The following is an 18,090-nucleotide window of genomic DNA, read 5'->3' as shown; positions in this document are numbered from 1 at the left end:
ACTCAATTTCAATTACGAAGTGAAGATCATAAAAGGTCATCTAAATGGAAATATCCATTTAAAGAGTGGTACAGAATAGCCAAAATTATGTTTATGATATTTTTAAAAAAGCAGAAGGAAAAACAACAAAACATTAGGAATACCTTAGTGCATGGAAAAAGAAACATAGTAAATAGGACACGCTTCTTGTTTGCCTGAGGATCTCTGCTTGGCATTTGGATCAGGTGACATGGAAAGGCTCAATAACAAAGAGCCTAACAAAAGCACTTGAGAATTGGGCCCAGGTGAACCTAATAAGTTCAACAAGGCCAAGTGCAAGGTGTTTTTCTTGGATCAGAGCAATCCCAGATATATGTACAGGCAGGTAGAAGTCATTAGGAACAGCCCTGGGGAGGAGGACTTGGGAGTGGATGAAAAGCTAGACAAGAGCCAGTAATATGTGGCAAATCTGCCTATGGCATGACAGCATATTGTGAGCCCTTTCCACTGAGATGTTATATTTTAACTTTCAAGATTACCTATAATATCAGTAGGAATGTAATTATAAAGTTTTTGCTACTACCTTGTATTTTTTTTATCAGCATAGAATTTTGATAGGCTAGGAACTTTTACTAGTTTTATGAATATTTTATTTACTGACATGTCTCTAATCTTTCTGAGAGAAGGACCAGTATGTATTTTCATTCTGAACTTCTCACTCCAGTCAAGATTTAAGACTTAGTTTACTAGCTGGAGAATGATGCAATGATTTCATCTAACAGATGAGAACTTGTACTAGTTTAACTGACTTGCAAAATATTTTTAATTTCTTTGTTCTGTAGCATGGAGGAGGTTCTGAGGACAAGGAAAGGATCATCGTGCATCTCCTTACAGTTTACAATAACATTAGCAAAAAAAAAAACCCCACAACCTTCCTATAAATACCTTAAGTTATTAAGAAACAACAATTAACACAACCCCACTTAAAAAAGAAAACCCACACAGTGACACACTGAAAACCTAGAAAAATGGAAAAATGAAGAGGGGTTGGGGGACAAGGTAGATTGTCTGTGTCACCATCATTGGTCTTTAGTAGCATTCTCACAACGACAGAAAGCACAGGTGCTACAGTGACCCTTAGGAGACAATCTGTCCATATAAGAGGGAAATTTTTAATCTATCTTGACTGCATAGAACAGCATTCTTGCGTTTCCTGAGGGTATAAAAGTGCTGAATAAAGCTGAACATTTCTGGCAGATGAGAGCTGCAAAGGAAAAAATAATAAATAATGGTATATTAAACAGTGCTGAATGATATAAAACATCCCTGTATGATTCAGAAAATAAATGCAAGTAGCTACTCTGTTTTACACCATGACAACCACAGGCACACAGTATTCTAATACAGGCACAAAAATCTGAGTAGTTCAGTACCAGAAAGAGTTATAATGGAATGTTTACTATGAAAATGTAAATTTGTCCCTCCCTGCATTAACTACCATGCCAGCTCTCACAAAATTAGGTACATGCCTAAACCATTCCAAGGGTACATTTTAGCTTCACACCCACAGAGTTCTAAGGAACCAGAATGAGCACTGCCTTGTGAAAAGAAATACGCATCAGATGATGCGAGTCCAAAGCATTCTAGCTGCAAACTGGGACAGAGTCAGGCTGCACAATGGACTGGAGTTCTGACAATAACACTTTGTTTATAACAGGAAAACAGCAACACTGGCTCTTCATGGGGGTGGAAGACATAGACAGCAACAAAGCAGAAAAAAATAAAAAGGCTGAACTTTATTCCAGGCAACAAGTTAGGATTAGTTGGATGGATACAGTGTAAAAGCCCTATATGATGCCCAATATATGATGTTTCTACCTTAATTTCTCCACTCTGTAGAGTATTTCATCATGACATAACCCATGTGACATTTTGGCAGGGACAGATTTGAAGATAAAAGCCTTGCAAAAAACTAGTCCTCAAGTGTTACCTGCTATTCTCAGCATTTCTGAACAGCAACAGCACTGTATATCAGTCACAGGGCTACTTGATCCAATCTGTCTCTGCACAAAAGTTTTATCAAATAGTACAGTATTAACTGAATAGAAAATTCCAGTAACACATTGCTATTAGGGATGCTACAGAATGCTATGGCAGTAGACATGATAAAGTTTACATATTCCAGTTTATGAATATGTAATTACAAAATAATCTGTAATAATTTTTATAAAGTACATAAATATCAGATGACACTGTTAAATCACTAAAAATCTGCTAAGTTTTATTAATATTTAAATTATATTAACTATAATTTTAAAAATATTCATTTAAATGCTTAATAGTTAAAAAAAAATCCTGACAATTTATATGCATACTCATTACTTCAGACCACATCCTGCTTTTTGTATTTCTTTCTGTATTTAGAAATGATTCAAAAGATGCAAAGTAATGTGACTGCTTTGGATACCATAGAAATCGGTGCACCGTTAATTTAGACTGCAAGCAACACAGGTTCTGATTTTCTAGTTCATACATTTCTAATACTAGATTTTGGTATGTCACTTGTTTATGAATCTTATTACTTTATGGTATCTTTTCAACAGCAAGTGTATAATGCAAGTATAGTTCAGATAGAAAAACTGGAAACAAAGTCTATTTTTTTCCCCAAGATCAGCACAGCTTTAGTTTACATTGTGGCAGCATATAGTGATCTGTGTCTTCTGACTTTGGTTTCAAATTTCATTTACATTGTATTTACAAGGCATAAATACACACTCCCAACGGATCAGGCAGATGAAAACAAAAATAGGTTTTCTTGTACTCACAGGCTTGCACAGCTTAAGGTCTCCTTTCTTAGAAAGGCACTACAGGAAGAATTCAATTGCAGCCTTAAGTTCTGCATCCATAATGTCACTGACATGAGTAGGACTCCAGACTTTACCAAAGCCTGGCACAGGCTAGCACTTCACATAGCACTTATAGTAGACAAGAAGGTACATGCTCTAAATTGTAACAACACCGAGAGAGTGACATGAACTGAGCTTTGCATCTATCATTAAAGTCAACAAATGGCTTAGCTTGTTAAAACTACAATCTTCCATTTGAGGGCAACATACGGGAATTTAGTTTTATTGAGTATTAGTTGAGTCACTGAAGAACCTGCCAATCAACCACAGCTTGAAATCCTCTAAACAAAGCTAACTCGTTGTGCTTCCCATCACTTTCACAAAGCTTAGTGGAGTCAGACAGCTCGCTACCATTAAAGACAATGAAAGCATCCGCTTTGTGCCAGGGGTTAAGTAGCTGTTTCCATGCCACTTCTCGACAGGCGTTCTTTGCAACAGCTAATTGCTCAACACCTACCACAACGCATTTCCTGAAGCAGGACTTTGCCCTACCATAAAAGGTAAGACATCTTCCTGAACCTTAGGACAGGATTTAGTTATAGACAATTCTTCCTGAACAGAATTATATTCTTCTACAAAATAAAATTTATGAGACCTTAAGTGCTTGACAGAAAAATCATAGAATCTCAGAATGGCTTGGGTTGGAAGGGACCTTAAAAGATCATATAGTTCCAACCCCTTCTGCCATGGGCAAGGATTCTAGACAATAGATCAGAGTTTGATGACTTGAGTAAAATTTTGATTTCACCTCAAAAATCTAAGCAGATTATTGTAAAACGTTGATAAATGTGTCTTTTGCTATAAGAATTAACCCAGCTGCAAAAATGACCTTCACATTCTCTGAAGTGTGTCATTACCAGGTGAGTGATAACTCTGAAGAGGCAAAAGGAGAACCCACTGAGCCAATCAGCACTTTGCTAGACTTGTGCAAGAGGATCTATCTACACAGTTTCTATTGTTTGAATGAACTCTGCCTTCATACTGCTTTATATGGGTATTAAAGTCATTCGAAACACAAAGCGGTCTTATGCTAGACTTCTGCAGACATGCGAACTTCACTTACAATTTCTACTGTTACAACAGAGAAGAATATCCCACTAATAGCCACATCTGGGTCTAAAGTTGAGAAAGGAAAAAGGAAAATCTGACATGACGCAATTAGGGGCATAAGACAAATAATCAGAACAGAACATTTATACACAGTCTAGTGTTCTGACAATTAAAAACTTGCCATTAAACTGGAAAATTACTATTTTAAAATAGTATTTAACAACGAATGAACATCAGCAACTGTTTGAGCAAGAACTCTACTACATGTTTTCTAACAGCTTTAAGAAAAGCTCAAGAATAAATAATATCCTTTTTGGATTCTTTAGAGAAGAATAGCCATGAAGATATTGCTATGATCTACCATACTGGCTCTCACATACTTCCCCAGTGGGGCTACATGCTGTTTTCATTTTTTTTAAACAAGAAAAAAAAAAAAATCAAGCTACAGAATGCTCCATTAAAGTAATATTAATTTGCAACAGCAAACTCCAGTAAAGCAAAGAATAAAAATTGAGAGTATGCTGGATGGACTCTCTGTTGGACATGAACTGACTTTCATTCTTATTTTTCAGACACACTTTAATCTTGGTTAATGTTTACACGGTTTTAGGCAATAGATTTTGACAGAGTAGAGATTAATTTTCTTCCTTTCTTTCCCACTGGCTTTGAGAGATCTCAATCTGGAATGATTGCTAGATCTGCTTTCAGACTAAAAACTGCTGGCTTGCAGAACATGTACTGTTCCTACTTATTTTCTCATGTCAGATTATTTTCTGCTTCCATCCACCCCTTCAGTTCCCTTGCCAGTTACAGGCCAGTGAGGTTAGCCTCTGCTTTCCTTGGATGCCATAAGGCAGCACAGGTCTACTGCAGTAATAGCACAAGATTAGCACAGAACTCACAACAGGCCTGAATACAGGAACAATAATATCGCACAACTTGAAAAGTAAGAAGACAAAGCATACTCATAGAAGCAAAGAGCATTTGTTCCTTCCAAAGGGTATGCACTCACTCTAGAGTCATACAGCAATAGAGTGAAGTCCTTCTGCCTTCAGTTGCCCAACAACAAAGGACAACCTGAGACTTTTACAATCAGAATACTTTCACTCTCACAAAAACTGTTTCCTAAGTAAGGCACATGAATTTGGATACATTATTTAGGAATAATGTATAATCAATGAATATAAAGATGTTATAATAATGAAATAAACAAGAGAGTTTGGCTAAGCAGGTTATAATAACAAAAAGAGAATAGATAGAATGCTTACCCACATCCTGGCTTGCTACAAAATTCCAGAGAAGGGATCTGCAGAAGAGACCCTTTCCCACTGGTAGTCAGCTCTTAAATGGGTCCAGGAGAGGTGCAGCCAGGCTCCACCCCTTCCAGCAGCACAGGTGAATTGCCTTCACCTGTGCTCTGGTGGCTGACTCATTGCTCGCCTCAGGTGATCAATCAGAGGTTCAGGCCATGATTCAGCAGTTCCCATACAAATATACAGTACAGATACAATCTATTACAACTACCATTTTGTAGCTAGTCTCAGCTATAAACCTGACAAAGGCACAAAAGCACGGTGTATCACTGAAACAGGCGCAAATACAATCCAATTTAAAGTGTTTTGGATGTGAGAAATTTAATGGACAATTTTGACTGCTGACAAAGAAACTCCAAACCAATGTTTTCCAATTAAGTAGAAATGAAAATAATTAGTTTCATATAAAATCAATGTAGATGGGATTATTTTTGTTTTCTCAGCCACAGGAAGTTTTGTTTTGAAACATTTTTACAGTACTTTGCTAATCCTAGGCTACTCACTTATAAGCTATCACGGGAGATGCAGTGTGCCCAGAGAATCCAGCAAATACCAAGAAAGTATACTATAGATGAGTTACAACTCACACCTGAAATTGTGACATTTTAATATTCCCCATTTGAAAGATTAAGTTGTCATGCACTAGTCATCATCATCATCATATTTACTTCTTTCATTTCATCGTCTTTCCAAGAAAAAATCAAAATTTCTCCTCAGGTAACTTCATGGAAATTTGGCATTAGTTAAAACTCTCCCAGGAGAGCATTTGTGTAACTCTTTTTCAATCAGACCTTAGCACAACTAAGAATCACAAAAGCGAAATACAAAGCAAACATGAAACTGTTTTGAAAATGCACTGCATGGGTCCAAAATCATCTCTCACATTTGTGCACATTAAGAGCAACTCATTCAAGAGCAGGGTTAGTGAAAAGAATCTCAACTTTATCTCATGGACATTGAAATTCATTTCAAAAGACCTAGAAATGAATTCAATTTTCTGCAGCTTAGAGAGTAGCAGACTTGTTTTGATATCTCCTTGCTCAGAGGCACCGAGATGAATCTGCTTCTAAGTTAACATAGAGCTACAATTTCCTTCTGCCCAGATTTACAGGGATATATGAAATCTCCTGTAAAGATAAGAAAATAGTTGGAGCTAGAATACAGAGCTGTATACTGCAGTTCAGGTACTAAGCTGCTTAACACGACACAATGAAATCTGAGGTACACCTAGCTCTGTGCCTCACAGGATTGCACTGTTGCAACAGAAGAATATCTTTGGGCTACCTTTCCCTGTCTCTCCCAGAGTCAATCCCTAATACAAGTAGAAGAGGAGTAAGAGGAGAGGGCCTCTAAGAAGTGTTTTTTTGTTTTTTGTTTTTTTTAAGTAGAATAAACATCAGGGCAGGAGTTTAGACTTGATGTCAAATCATCTGCTTGTTTGGATGGATTTTTTTCCAAAATATTTATTCCAAGACTTAATTTCTTTACATAGTAGTGGATTAGTAAATATTTCAGTTCTACCATCATTTCAGATATCTACATGAAGCATGCTATTATAAGTACAATATCCAAACAACATAAAGATAAATAAAGTAATACACAAAGTAAACAGTACTGATAATGTTCAGCAGGACACTTAAGTCAATGGAACTTCGCACAGACTAAAAAATTCTCGTCTGCATAAGTGTATATCTGAATCCTAGCCAATGGGCTTCATTATACTCTTTGTGGGCTTTTTCATTTTGACCTTTACTGCACAATATATTTTGCCCTTCTTGTTGTATTTATAACATGTTCTATGCCATACTTGCAAAGGAGATTAGCACAGATTTAACTACAGCAATTAGAAAAGGATGAGCTTGCAAAGGATTGTAGCAGTTGCACTCCACAGAAAATGCACAGTCTATAAATTAAAAAAAAAAAAAAGTTAAATAAATGGAGTATTTTTAAATTTGTGGCATGAACATCAGAAATAACTTGAATAAAATACAATTTTCACATTTTAATTTCCTGAAATAAAGTTAACTCAATCATCATATAAAATCTGTCAGTCTCATTAAATCTTTCACAAAAAAAAATAATATATCAGACATTCAAGTACATAAAGTGGAGGTTTAGGTGTGATCATTCATTTTCCCATCTACCATATTTACTATTGTAATGATGCAACAAATTTTTGAGTGTTACACTTTGCACTTATGTTTCTTCTTGTCATTTTTTTATTAGTTTTTAATCTTCTATATTGATCCAGCATATCATTAATTAATTATTGGAGAAACCATATAGGGTATTTGGCTATTACCTAAAAGGACCAGTTTTCCTTAAAAGCTTCTATAATCTGAAGAGAAATAGGTAACTCTGCACAAGTCGGATTTCATCTCCACTCTGGTACCAGAAATGCCCATTTGTCTTGTTTTCCTAAGCAGCTGTCAGATTCTACCAACTACTCCCATAAAATCAGAGATTTAGAATAAAACGGCCAATATAAAAATTAAAGCTAATTAATTCAAGCTTGATCATATTATAAACAATTTGGTTTTATGATAAAAACTGATGACAGTATTTCATGTACAGAACATACATGAACACACATGCGTCTACCTACATGCATGTGTGCTATATGTATTTTATGAATGTATAAATTCAAGAAACTGCACAGCTAAGACATCAACACATTTAAAATTGCCAAGCACCAATCTACATGAATCAACTAGCTACATATAAATCACACTTCCAGTTTTCTTATAAAGCTCCACAGAAGCAACAAATCTAAAATAAGACCTTTGGGAAACACTAATAAGATACATGTTACTCAGTTGCTGAGGGTCATCAATTTAGAAAGCTGAATGATAATCAATGCCTAGAGTTATTAAGCTTCAAAATCAACAAGGACTGACTGCAGCAAATAGACTATTATGAGAGAAACACACTTTGACATATCTGACAGGGTTCTGCTAAAGGATATTTTCAAGACTGGATATGTGATGACTTAGCATCAACCCTTTTTATTCTTGATTATTAGCCAGAGTTTCATTGCAGCTCAGGCCATTACAAGAAGATTATAAACAGAGTTCATTTCCCATATAGATACCTAAATAATGAAAGCTGTCTTAACCAGCTTAGTGAACACGCAGTTTGACAGAGTGGGCTGTGGCTGTGAACACTGCATTATTTTGTATTATGAATTCCATTTTGTACTATGCCTGAAGCAGGTTATGTCTCAAACAGGTTATTGTAACGTATTTTAAGCAGACACTCCAGAAAGACATATGGACTTTTACAGGAAATTGAAATCTAATTTGTCAAATAAGGCCATAAAATCAGAACCTAGTTCACTGAAGTATTAAGTTTTTCTGCAAAAAGTTCATGGGTGGGGTGAATATGCCTCCAAGAAGACACATGAGCCAGGGCACAGTCTCTCTGTGAACAACAACCAGAATTTAGTTTTCTAGGAAACATAAGGAAATATCTTTCAGGCTGTCAACTTACAAAAAGTTTTAACTGTTCTTTAAATGATTTTGTTTTAGAAACTCCTCTGCTCATTTCCTTCTTCCCTACATTTTCCCCAAGATGTAATTCAGAAGCAAAAACTGTGAGTACATATTGTATAGTAAGATTTGCCAAGAGATGCTAAGGGAGCCTAATAGGAGCTCTGATGAAGGATAAAAGCATGATAGAGCACCTCAGGGTGAGACAGAGCGTGAGTCACTGGCTGGAGGGTCTGCAGTGATAGGACTTCAGAATAACTCATTTTGCTGAAGTGGACTCAGCTCTAGACTCTGAGCTAGATGCCACCAAAAACAGAAGCACAATTTTATTTAGCTATTTAGGCAACAATTGTGATCACTTGAAAAACAAAGCTGACAAAATAAAACACTATGTGAAGACCTTCCAAATCCACCTTTTACAAGGTGCAATATCTTTCCTATCTACCTCCATTTAGTCTTCAGTGCATAAAAATTTTATTTTGGTGTTTGTAAATGGTCTGCCTCATTAATATTATTCAGTATTGACTTTTTTCTTTTCTTTTTCTTTTTCTTTTTCTTTTTTTTTTTTTTTTTTAGTGTTTGCACTTCTGCCCAACAAATAGCAATGTTTTGATTGTTTAGATTTAGATGTGTAGCTTAGAAACCGGACTCTCACTCACTCCCTGGAATTGCTTACTGTTTTTCTAGCACCAAAACAAAACAAAAATACTACCCAAAGATGTTCTTCACTGCCTTTAAATTTTTTGCCTAAAGTGAACGGGGCAAACATTTTCTCTCTTGTCCATTGCAAACAGGAGGGGGGTTACAGCACACACACACACAGACAGGAAGCCACATGGAATATTAAGTAAGCATTCAGACCTCAGCTATGTCCTAGGGCAATTGTCCAGTGACTTGTGGGAGGGCATCATGCCAACCAAACAGATGGACACACATATGGGTAGTCAGTACATCATGTGAAGCCATCAAGTATGGATACTAAGGGCATGATTCCAAACTACGAACATGAGCTTTCTGTGAAGGTTAAGGGGATGTTAAGCTGGCTTTACATTCAAAAATAATGAATAAATTCCAATTCAATGTTGGGTAACAGCTATGCTCTTAGTTAATCAGGTACAGTTAGTAGATAAAGAGAGGGCTTTTTCCCTAACAGAATAATTATGAGGTAAAGTTTTAACATTTCACAAGGCGTATGTTATTCTGACAAATAAGTATTATCTGAGGGGAGATCTAGTTAGTGATACTGATTCTGCACTGGCAGTGCTTTGACCCTGCATCACCATCTGGTCCTTGACTTTTCCTATTAGGAGACAGGAAACAGCTATTTGAGCAGTGAATGCAGCCCAAATAGCCAAATGCATCCTCCAGCATCCATTACTGGAAGGGTCAGAGTTTGGAACCATTGCCCTTTCCTGATGAGAATGAGAATGGAAGAGCAACTTGTCCATACAACCTGTGCTGAAGAGTATTACCAATGCACATCCTACAGCCTTCTACTGCTGTGTCCATCAGCAGAGAGAGGAGGAGGTTAGGAGCCATGCTTTGTGAATTTAATTCACTGCTACACCACCATAACGCAAGAATGGTCCAAAGTCTGCTGCTGAAATCTGATCCTACCCTTCGTTAAAGGAAGACCGTAGGAATCTGACCAGATCATGGATTTACCAGCTGACTAGACAGAGTACATGAAACTATTACCAAAGATAGGAGAGAGCAAAGCTGGGCCAGGAAGCACTGAATTCCTGTTGAATTCAGATATTTGGAAAAAAAAAAATTAAAAATTTATGAAGATAAATAACATATAGGTTGTGCCAAAAACAACTTGTCTGCTTCTTTCAGCTTGATCTAAAAACATGGAGAGATGGTTCTGATTGCTCATTCTAAAGGCTACGGCTTGAATTATCTGCTTTCAGCTTCCAGAAATTTAGGTTCTTTCTGCTAAACTGGACACCTCCTTGGTATTCTGTATGCTTTCCATGAAGTAACTGATAGTAATAATATAAGCCACTCCTCGAACTACTTTTTATTAAATAACAAAGCCTTACATCTTTAAGATTCACACCAAAATAATTTTCTGAAGCATATTGTTCCTCTGCTTTTTTTATGCCCTCTTCAATTTCTCAATGTTCTTTAAGAATTCAGATGCCTGAAAATGTATTCAATATTCAGTTTTGCTCTCCCCAGTGCTACATACAGAGTAATAAGTAAAATTTTCCTTACCTGTTTATGTGGGTCATTCTTTCATATTACCCTATAATTTCTTCTATGAAATTCCATTCCAGGACATAGATACCTTTTATCGATTTGTGCCTATGTACCCTGGTTCTGTAACTGCATGACTAAATTTATCATTTTAGAATGCTTTTGTTTGCATTTAATATTCCACTTACAGAAGAATGCTTTTGTTTGCATTTAATATTCCACTTACAGAATAATACAAATTCTTCTATTTTACCTCATTACCATGCCATTAGCCACTTCACATTCATATATTTCAGATAAGTGATTTTATTTTTTCTCTAGATATTCTCAAAGCACACAAATACCATTGTCATCATTTGTGTGAACTTTTACTAGAAACTCTGGTACTGATCTTCCACTAATGACTTTTTGAAATCTATCTGTCAATTTGTAAACCTGGTAATGAGTTTTTTTAATATAGTATATATATATTTTTATATAGTATGATATTATTTAATTATAATATTATATGGCATCAGTAAAATAGATTACAGAAAGCATGTCTGTGATGGGTATTTGGTTGCTATTCTGTAAAAAGAATATAACCATAAAATTGGATTTCTTATCCATTAAAAATGTCTATATTACAGTGCTAAGTGACTATATTCCTATCAATATTCTTTACTGTATTAATCTAACATCACATTTCATTATTTTTCTTAGAACTGATGTCACGCTCACTGCCATACCGTCATTCCAATCACTATATCCCTCTTTTGAATGCTGGCACAGTATTAGTATTATTCCAACCTCCTGAAACTTTGCCCAGCAAGATATGTTAAGAGGTTACAGTTGTAGAATGCTCAACTGACACCTACAACTTAACTGACTTTGCTGGTGTTTTGGATCTAGCAAAGAATTGACAAAATTCATAATTAAAATGGAAAGAGAAAGCTTCATCATAAAGAATTATTCTGTCTCTTCACCAAAAAAAAAAAAAAAGAAAAATATTTCTTAATGAATTTGTCTCCTTGTTGCAAAATTATCTATGCATAATCATTAATAATTTTACAGCAATTGTTGCTATTGGGATTGTTATGGTCTTTCACTGCTATTGAAGCTGTCTTTCGCTTAATCTACTTAAATACCTGCTTACTTTCCCTAGGCATGCTCTTATGTTGTCACATTCCTCTGTCAACATTTTGTATAAAATATGTCTCCACAGATGCATATTTACTTTCTCCATTATCTGTTCATTATATAAATTGTTATTTCCTACTTGCTACCTTCACTTTTGCACTGAAACCAAATGGAGTTGTAGCTAAGATTTTCTGCATCTTTGCGTCACTATTATTTTGTTAAATAATATCGTCATTGAGAATTCCAGATATTCATTCATATATTCATCTGATTCCTCCTCCCAATTATTTCCACTTACAGTTTTCTCAACCGTAGAAAACTACCCATTTAGAAGAACCACCATTTTACCATGTGTTCTTTGTTTGTCTACATTGTTTGCGGTGAGGTCATAAAAACCCTTAAGGCAGTTATGAACTTCTGGTCCAGTAAGTTATTCATATTTATCAATTCTAATGAAATCCTACGTTAAAAGTATATCATGCTGAGTCTTTACATTAGAAAACATTTTTTTTCTTTTAAAATATTTCAGTAGTGTGAAACTTCCAGTACATAGAGCTCCCACTATATTTATTAATATGAATTCAAAATTCCATGATTTTGTGTTATCAAGAACTCTAGAATACCAGATCATGCCTTCAACTAGCATATCTCTTTTAGCTGCCCTCTTTATCTTGAGGTTACATCCCATTGTTTTACAATTCCAGTAGCTTGACTACTGCCATCACTTTACAGGATTGGCTTTCCCACTCCCAGGATTTCTAGATCAGCTGCTTTGTTACTAAGACATCATAATCACAAGAATCTCTCATTTTGTGAAAACACATCTGCATTTATAGAATGCTACTTCTTACACTTGGCCAATGGAGCCAGATGCACACTGCACTTGTGAAAGCCTTCAGTAATAAGATTTCTCTTTTGCATCAGAAGACTTGATGTTGATTTCTGTTCTTCTATGTCATCCTTTGTATCACTTGTACCTTGGCCATTTAATGTCTTCTTTTGGATATCTATTAACAGCTATGTTACACAAACAAAACAAAAAAGAAAAAAATAATATCCTTGGAATGACTCAGTGTAAGTGAAACAGAATCTGGACCACTACTTCGTGACATATTCTGGTCTAATACCTGAGACGAATGAAATTACTCAAACTGAGCTCTGGCTTTTTTTCTTTTTTTTTCCCTCTCCATTCTGCTTTGTAAGATTTTTCAATTAGTTCTTAAAATAGCTTGTGTAGTTTAATTTAGGGAAATAAATGAGGTTACTTTCACAAAAAAATATCTTAATCTGCACTTTTTCTGCAAGATGGACAATATTCAACAAACCTGAACTCCCTTTTCTCATGAACATAATAAGACATTTCTCAGCTGAATGCCCAGAGGAGCATAGCTTTTAATGAGGGTTTAGAAAATAATAGCTAGGAAAAAAAAAAAAAGAAAAGAAAAAAAAAAAAGAAAGAAAGAAAGAAAAAAAAGAAAAAGTGAAATAGAGAAAAGAAAGAAAAAATACATTTTCAATTTTAGCACATACAATTGAATAAATGCTAACTGTTAGCAAACTAGCTACAAAATAAGAAAGTAGAACCATTATTTGTCACCTAGCTGTTGTCTTTTTTTTTTTTTTTTTTTTTTGCAAAATGACATATTTAAAATATACGTACACTAAAATCACCACATAATGCTTGTAAACATATGCTAAAGCTCTGTTGTTCTTTATTTTCTGTCACAAAAGCATGAAGGGAAACATGTCCTACCATCGTTTTTCACCTTGAGCTAAACATCTGTTTATTTGAGTGCTATGCTTTAAATAAGCTTACTGAAAATGTGAATGAGGAAAGTGAAAGTAGCCTATTTTCACAATGAAACAGTTGTTTTCAAAACTACTTTAATTACATGTAATTCTAATTAATGTAATCCCTACCACTATGACCTTTCCTAATTTAAAATTGTCTGTATAGACTCATCTTGAAGAATGAATGAAAATGACTTAAATTGTGAGTTTAAGTGATATAGAAATAAATGTTAACAACTGAAAACATAGTATAACAAATTCATTTTTGTTGTATAGATAAACTATGCTCCATCATTATTACTTAGGCTATTATTACAAAATTTTAATTTCTGATGTTGAAGCAGTAGACGAATCTGCGATTTCATCACTGACCACTTTCAAGAGGTAGTGATAAATGTCTGATGACATTGGATATTCATCATCCTTTATAACCTATTGTCACACGTTGGGGTGGCCTGCGTTCAACAGCATTACATTCTACGTTCTCTTGTTGATAGCCATAAAATTTTAGACAAGAAAGCTTTTACTTTAATAAGTCCTCATCTCACAAATATCATTCAGCTTATGAAACAATGGATTTTCTATATAATTCCTGAATTGTTACCTTCTATATTATCAGTTAAATGAACAACTAAAAACAATAATTTTATCTCAAGGGAATATTTTTTTGCAATGTAGAAAAATACATTACTTTTAAATATTGTCTTTTAAAAACATTAAATATTTCATTTTGAAAAAATCAAAGTGATACATTTCAGTTTTTCACTTACTAAAACAGCACACAATTACTTGTCATTTTCCTCATAAAAAAGTTCAGTGATGAAATTCAAATGTACTATATCCTGCAATTAGCACAACTGCACTGCAAGTGTACAATAATCAAGCATACATTTGTCCAAAGAAAACAAAAGCGTAAAAGAGGTTGCAGCAAGGAGGGTGTTGATCTCTTTTCTCAGGTGACAAGTGATAGGATGCAAGAAAATGGACTCAAGTTGCGCCAGGGAAGGTTTAGACTGGACTCATGGTTGAACTCAATGATCTTTAAGGTCTTTTCCAACCTGAGTGATTCTATGATTCTATGAACATTAGGAAAAATTTCTTCTCAGAGAGGACAGCTAATCATTGGGACAGGCTGCTCAAGGAACTGGTGGAGTCCTTATCCCTGGAGATATTTAACTGATGCATGTACGACTCCAAGGGATGTGGTTTAGTGATGGGACTCAGTAGGTGAGCTTAATGGTTGGATTTGTTGATCTTGAAGTTCTTTTCTAACCTTTTATGGTCCATACAGTCTGTAATATATATAACACGAACAACAATAAAATCCTCTCTGGTTATTCGAAGTACAGCTTGCAAAGCGCTTAGAGACTTAATGGTTAAGGTATCCAGAGATGTAGTCAGTGCAACATGCTCAGACCTTCCATGCCTAACTGCTAAGCATCTGATAACATATTCTGCATTGCGCAATCAGGTGCAAGGAATCAGGCAAAATAATTGCAAATACAACAACATTCCCATTAACAAATCAGAGACAGCTTTTCAAAAGCAGAGCTACTAGCTATGTTCTTCTGGAAGAAAAAGCCTGCGTAATAAAGGTTTTAGGCAAAATTTAGGGTCTAAATTATTCCAACTAACATACCAACTTTGTAAAAAAAAAAAACTATTAATAAGAATTCATTCAGAAAGCAATTTCAGACCCAGCTTTCACCCCATCATGTGTTTATCAGGCTTTATCTCCAAGAAATATCAGTTTGAGAGAGCATGTAAAACTCCCTTCATTCAGCCTGTGCTCCACACATATCCCCCCTGGCAAAACTCAAATGTAACTCTGAGGTGAACTAGGTAGAAAGAAAAGAGCCTATACTGCATTTTCTGCATCAGCTGTGGAACTTACATAAGTCTTTACTCCTTCAAAAAATAGTTTTCAGTATTTTTCACCCTAGGCTCTTTTTTTAGTATCTACTTTATGAGCATTAAACATCTCTGCTAGTTTATTTTTCATTTTGTTTTTATTTCCATGCCAAATATTTAATTCTTCTGTGTCTTCTGTATATGTTTATATATGCTTAAATAACAAAGCACTAGGAAATAGTATTGCAATATAAAATGTGTTTAGTATTACAGTTAATGATTACAGCTCTACTAGGGTAAGCATATAAGAAAGGTAATAATTGTGCCAATGGAGAAGTGTAAGAAATGCTGAAGCAATGAGTGGAGTAGTATTTACCTAGCTATGGAATTACAGTATAAATGCAATTTCAGGAAGAGCAAATTAGATATTTACTTAGCACACTCCAACAGTAAATTTGTCCACAGCCTCCAGAGGGAAATGTTTTCTTGGTTTGTTAGTTTAAAAATTAATCCCTCATCTTTAAACATGGTAATTTAATATATTACAAAACCCATTTCAGACCTTTTATCAAATCCTGGTATCAGCAACCATTTCAGTGATAGAATGGGTACCTATTTGATATGGAGAGGGGAGTGAAACGTCAAAGAGAATAGCTCCTGTTTAATTGCTGAAATCTCACTCATAAATATCAGCCAAATATACTCTTCCTCATCTCTGTCTATCTGTCTTAAAAATAGCTATTCAATTGAAGAGAAGCATAATATATTTCAACCTGCCATCTATTTTTAGTTGTTCTTCTCCTATAAATCTTTTTAAAGAGTCAGTCATACAGATACATCTGCAGTATATTCAATGGAAAGCTTCTGAATTCCCCATTCTTGCCACACAAGTAGTTCATTTTCCATCAGATGGAACTGAAAATGGTGACATAAGGACACCAATGTAAGATATAGGTAAAAGATAAATAGGATTGTACAGCCCATTACCCAAAGTTCTGCATGGAAATATGCCAGACATTTTAATAGCATAGGGCTGGTATCAACAAATTCAATTGTGAAAATGGAATCTAGAAATCCTCTACATTACCCTTAGTTTCTTTATTCATTTTTGATGCAGTTTTGGATAAGACACTTGTTTTTGTGCTTCAGTCCTACCAGCTTAAATTAAAAGTAAAATAATAGCAGTATACTATGCAGGGCAAGAACAGACATTCGCAATGTATTCTGGTGTTCCTGGAACAGACACTCCGTATGGTATACCAACACTTTTAGCCTTAGCATGAAATTTCTTCTATTTCTCCTGTGCTAAGCTGCATAATAAATGGGGGAGAAGGGAGGGAGAGAGAGGTGGTGACGAGGTTGACATAAAAAGGGGATTCTTTCTTTAAAATCAAAAGTTTTAATACAACTTAAGCAGAGCTCAGATGTCTTAAAGAGTCTGAATAAACAACATCACTTGCAAAACTGCAAAGAGTTAGTAAAAACATCTTTCTTTCATGGACTTGTTACTAAACTGAGCAAGTACCAAGGTGGTATCCATCTCCAATGATCTGATTCTATGTCACTAAGGGCTGAGTAGTTTTCTCAGGGCAGCTTCAGTCATGCTTCCACTCATTTTTATTACACAAACAGACAGACCAGGTAGCATAAATCTGTTAGCAAAGAGTTATCACTGATCCAGAAATGGATTTGTAATGCCATTTGGATCCCTTTAACATAAAATCTTGTAAAACTTGGCAAGATCTGCACGTGACTAGTTTCAACTTAACACTGTAAGAATAAAGTCTCATTTCAGAAAGGAAGCAAACTTTTCCAGAAAATCCACTGAAAATAAGACTGGCTGTGATATGTTGCCTTTTTTTCTGGCTTGCCTTGAATAGAAATGAAAGAAGTAAATTTTCAGACCCTGATTGGTCATGATGAGTACACACAGCACAATGCATACATCTCAATATTTGACAAATTGGCTTTCACTTAAATTTTCTGTATTTAAAAAGTCTGAGTATTGTCCAGTACCTAAATAAACAGTAATTAACTTAAAGGGCCTGGCTCTCTGGAAGTAGAGATACATTCTCTTGTGAGGACAGGCTGAGTGTGCTAAGGGGAAGAGAACACTGAACTGGGGAAATTAAGGAGTTAATAGAGAGCCATGCCTTGGCTTCTTGCCCCAAAGACAAGAACTACATGAAAGATAGGCAAAACCAAGAGGTAGTCTGATCTTACACAATAATTCTCCCCAGGGATTATCTCTCCCAGTCATCAATGCTATGAAAAAAGGACTCAAGACTAAGGATGTGAACATGGACACATGAGAACAAAGTGCAATTGGTTATGGTTTATTACATGGTCTTCCTTGTTTTAATGGAAGTTAGCTCTTTCTTAAGGTTAATA

General features: G+C 35.2%; 1 protein-coding gene across 5 annotated transcripts in view; it reads left to right on the top strand.

The window, feature by feature from the left end:
• KCNH7 (potassium voltage-gated channel subfamily H member 7) overlaps nucleotides 1-18,090 on the top strand; it is a 213,303-nt gene that overhangs the window by 103,681 nt on the left and 91,532 nt on the right. The gene's annotated exons all lie outside the window — the stretch shown is intronic.

The sequence above is a fragment of the Phasianus colchicus genome, chromosome 7 (genome assembly GCF_987193195.1).
Source record: "Phasianus colchicus chromosome 7, bPhaCol1.hap1.1, whole genome shotgun sequence".
NCBI classification, from domain to species: domain Eukaryota; kingdom Metazoa; phylum Chordata; class Aves; order Galliformes; family Phasianidae; genus Phasianus; species Phasianus colchicus.
The sequence above is the reverse complement of the archived record's forward strand: the minus strand, read 5'-3'. Positions and strand labels throughout refer to the sequence as shown.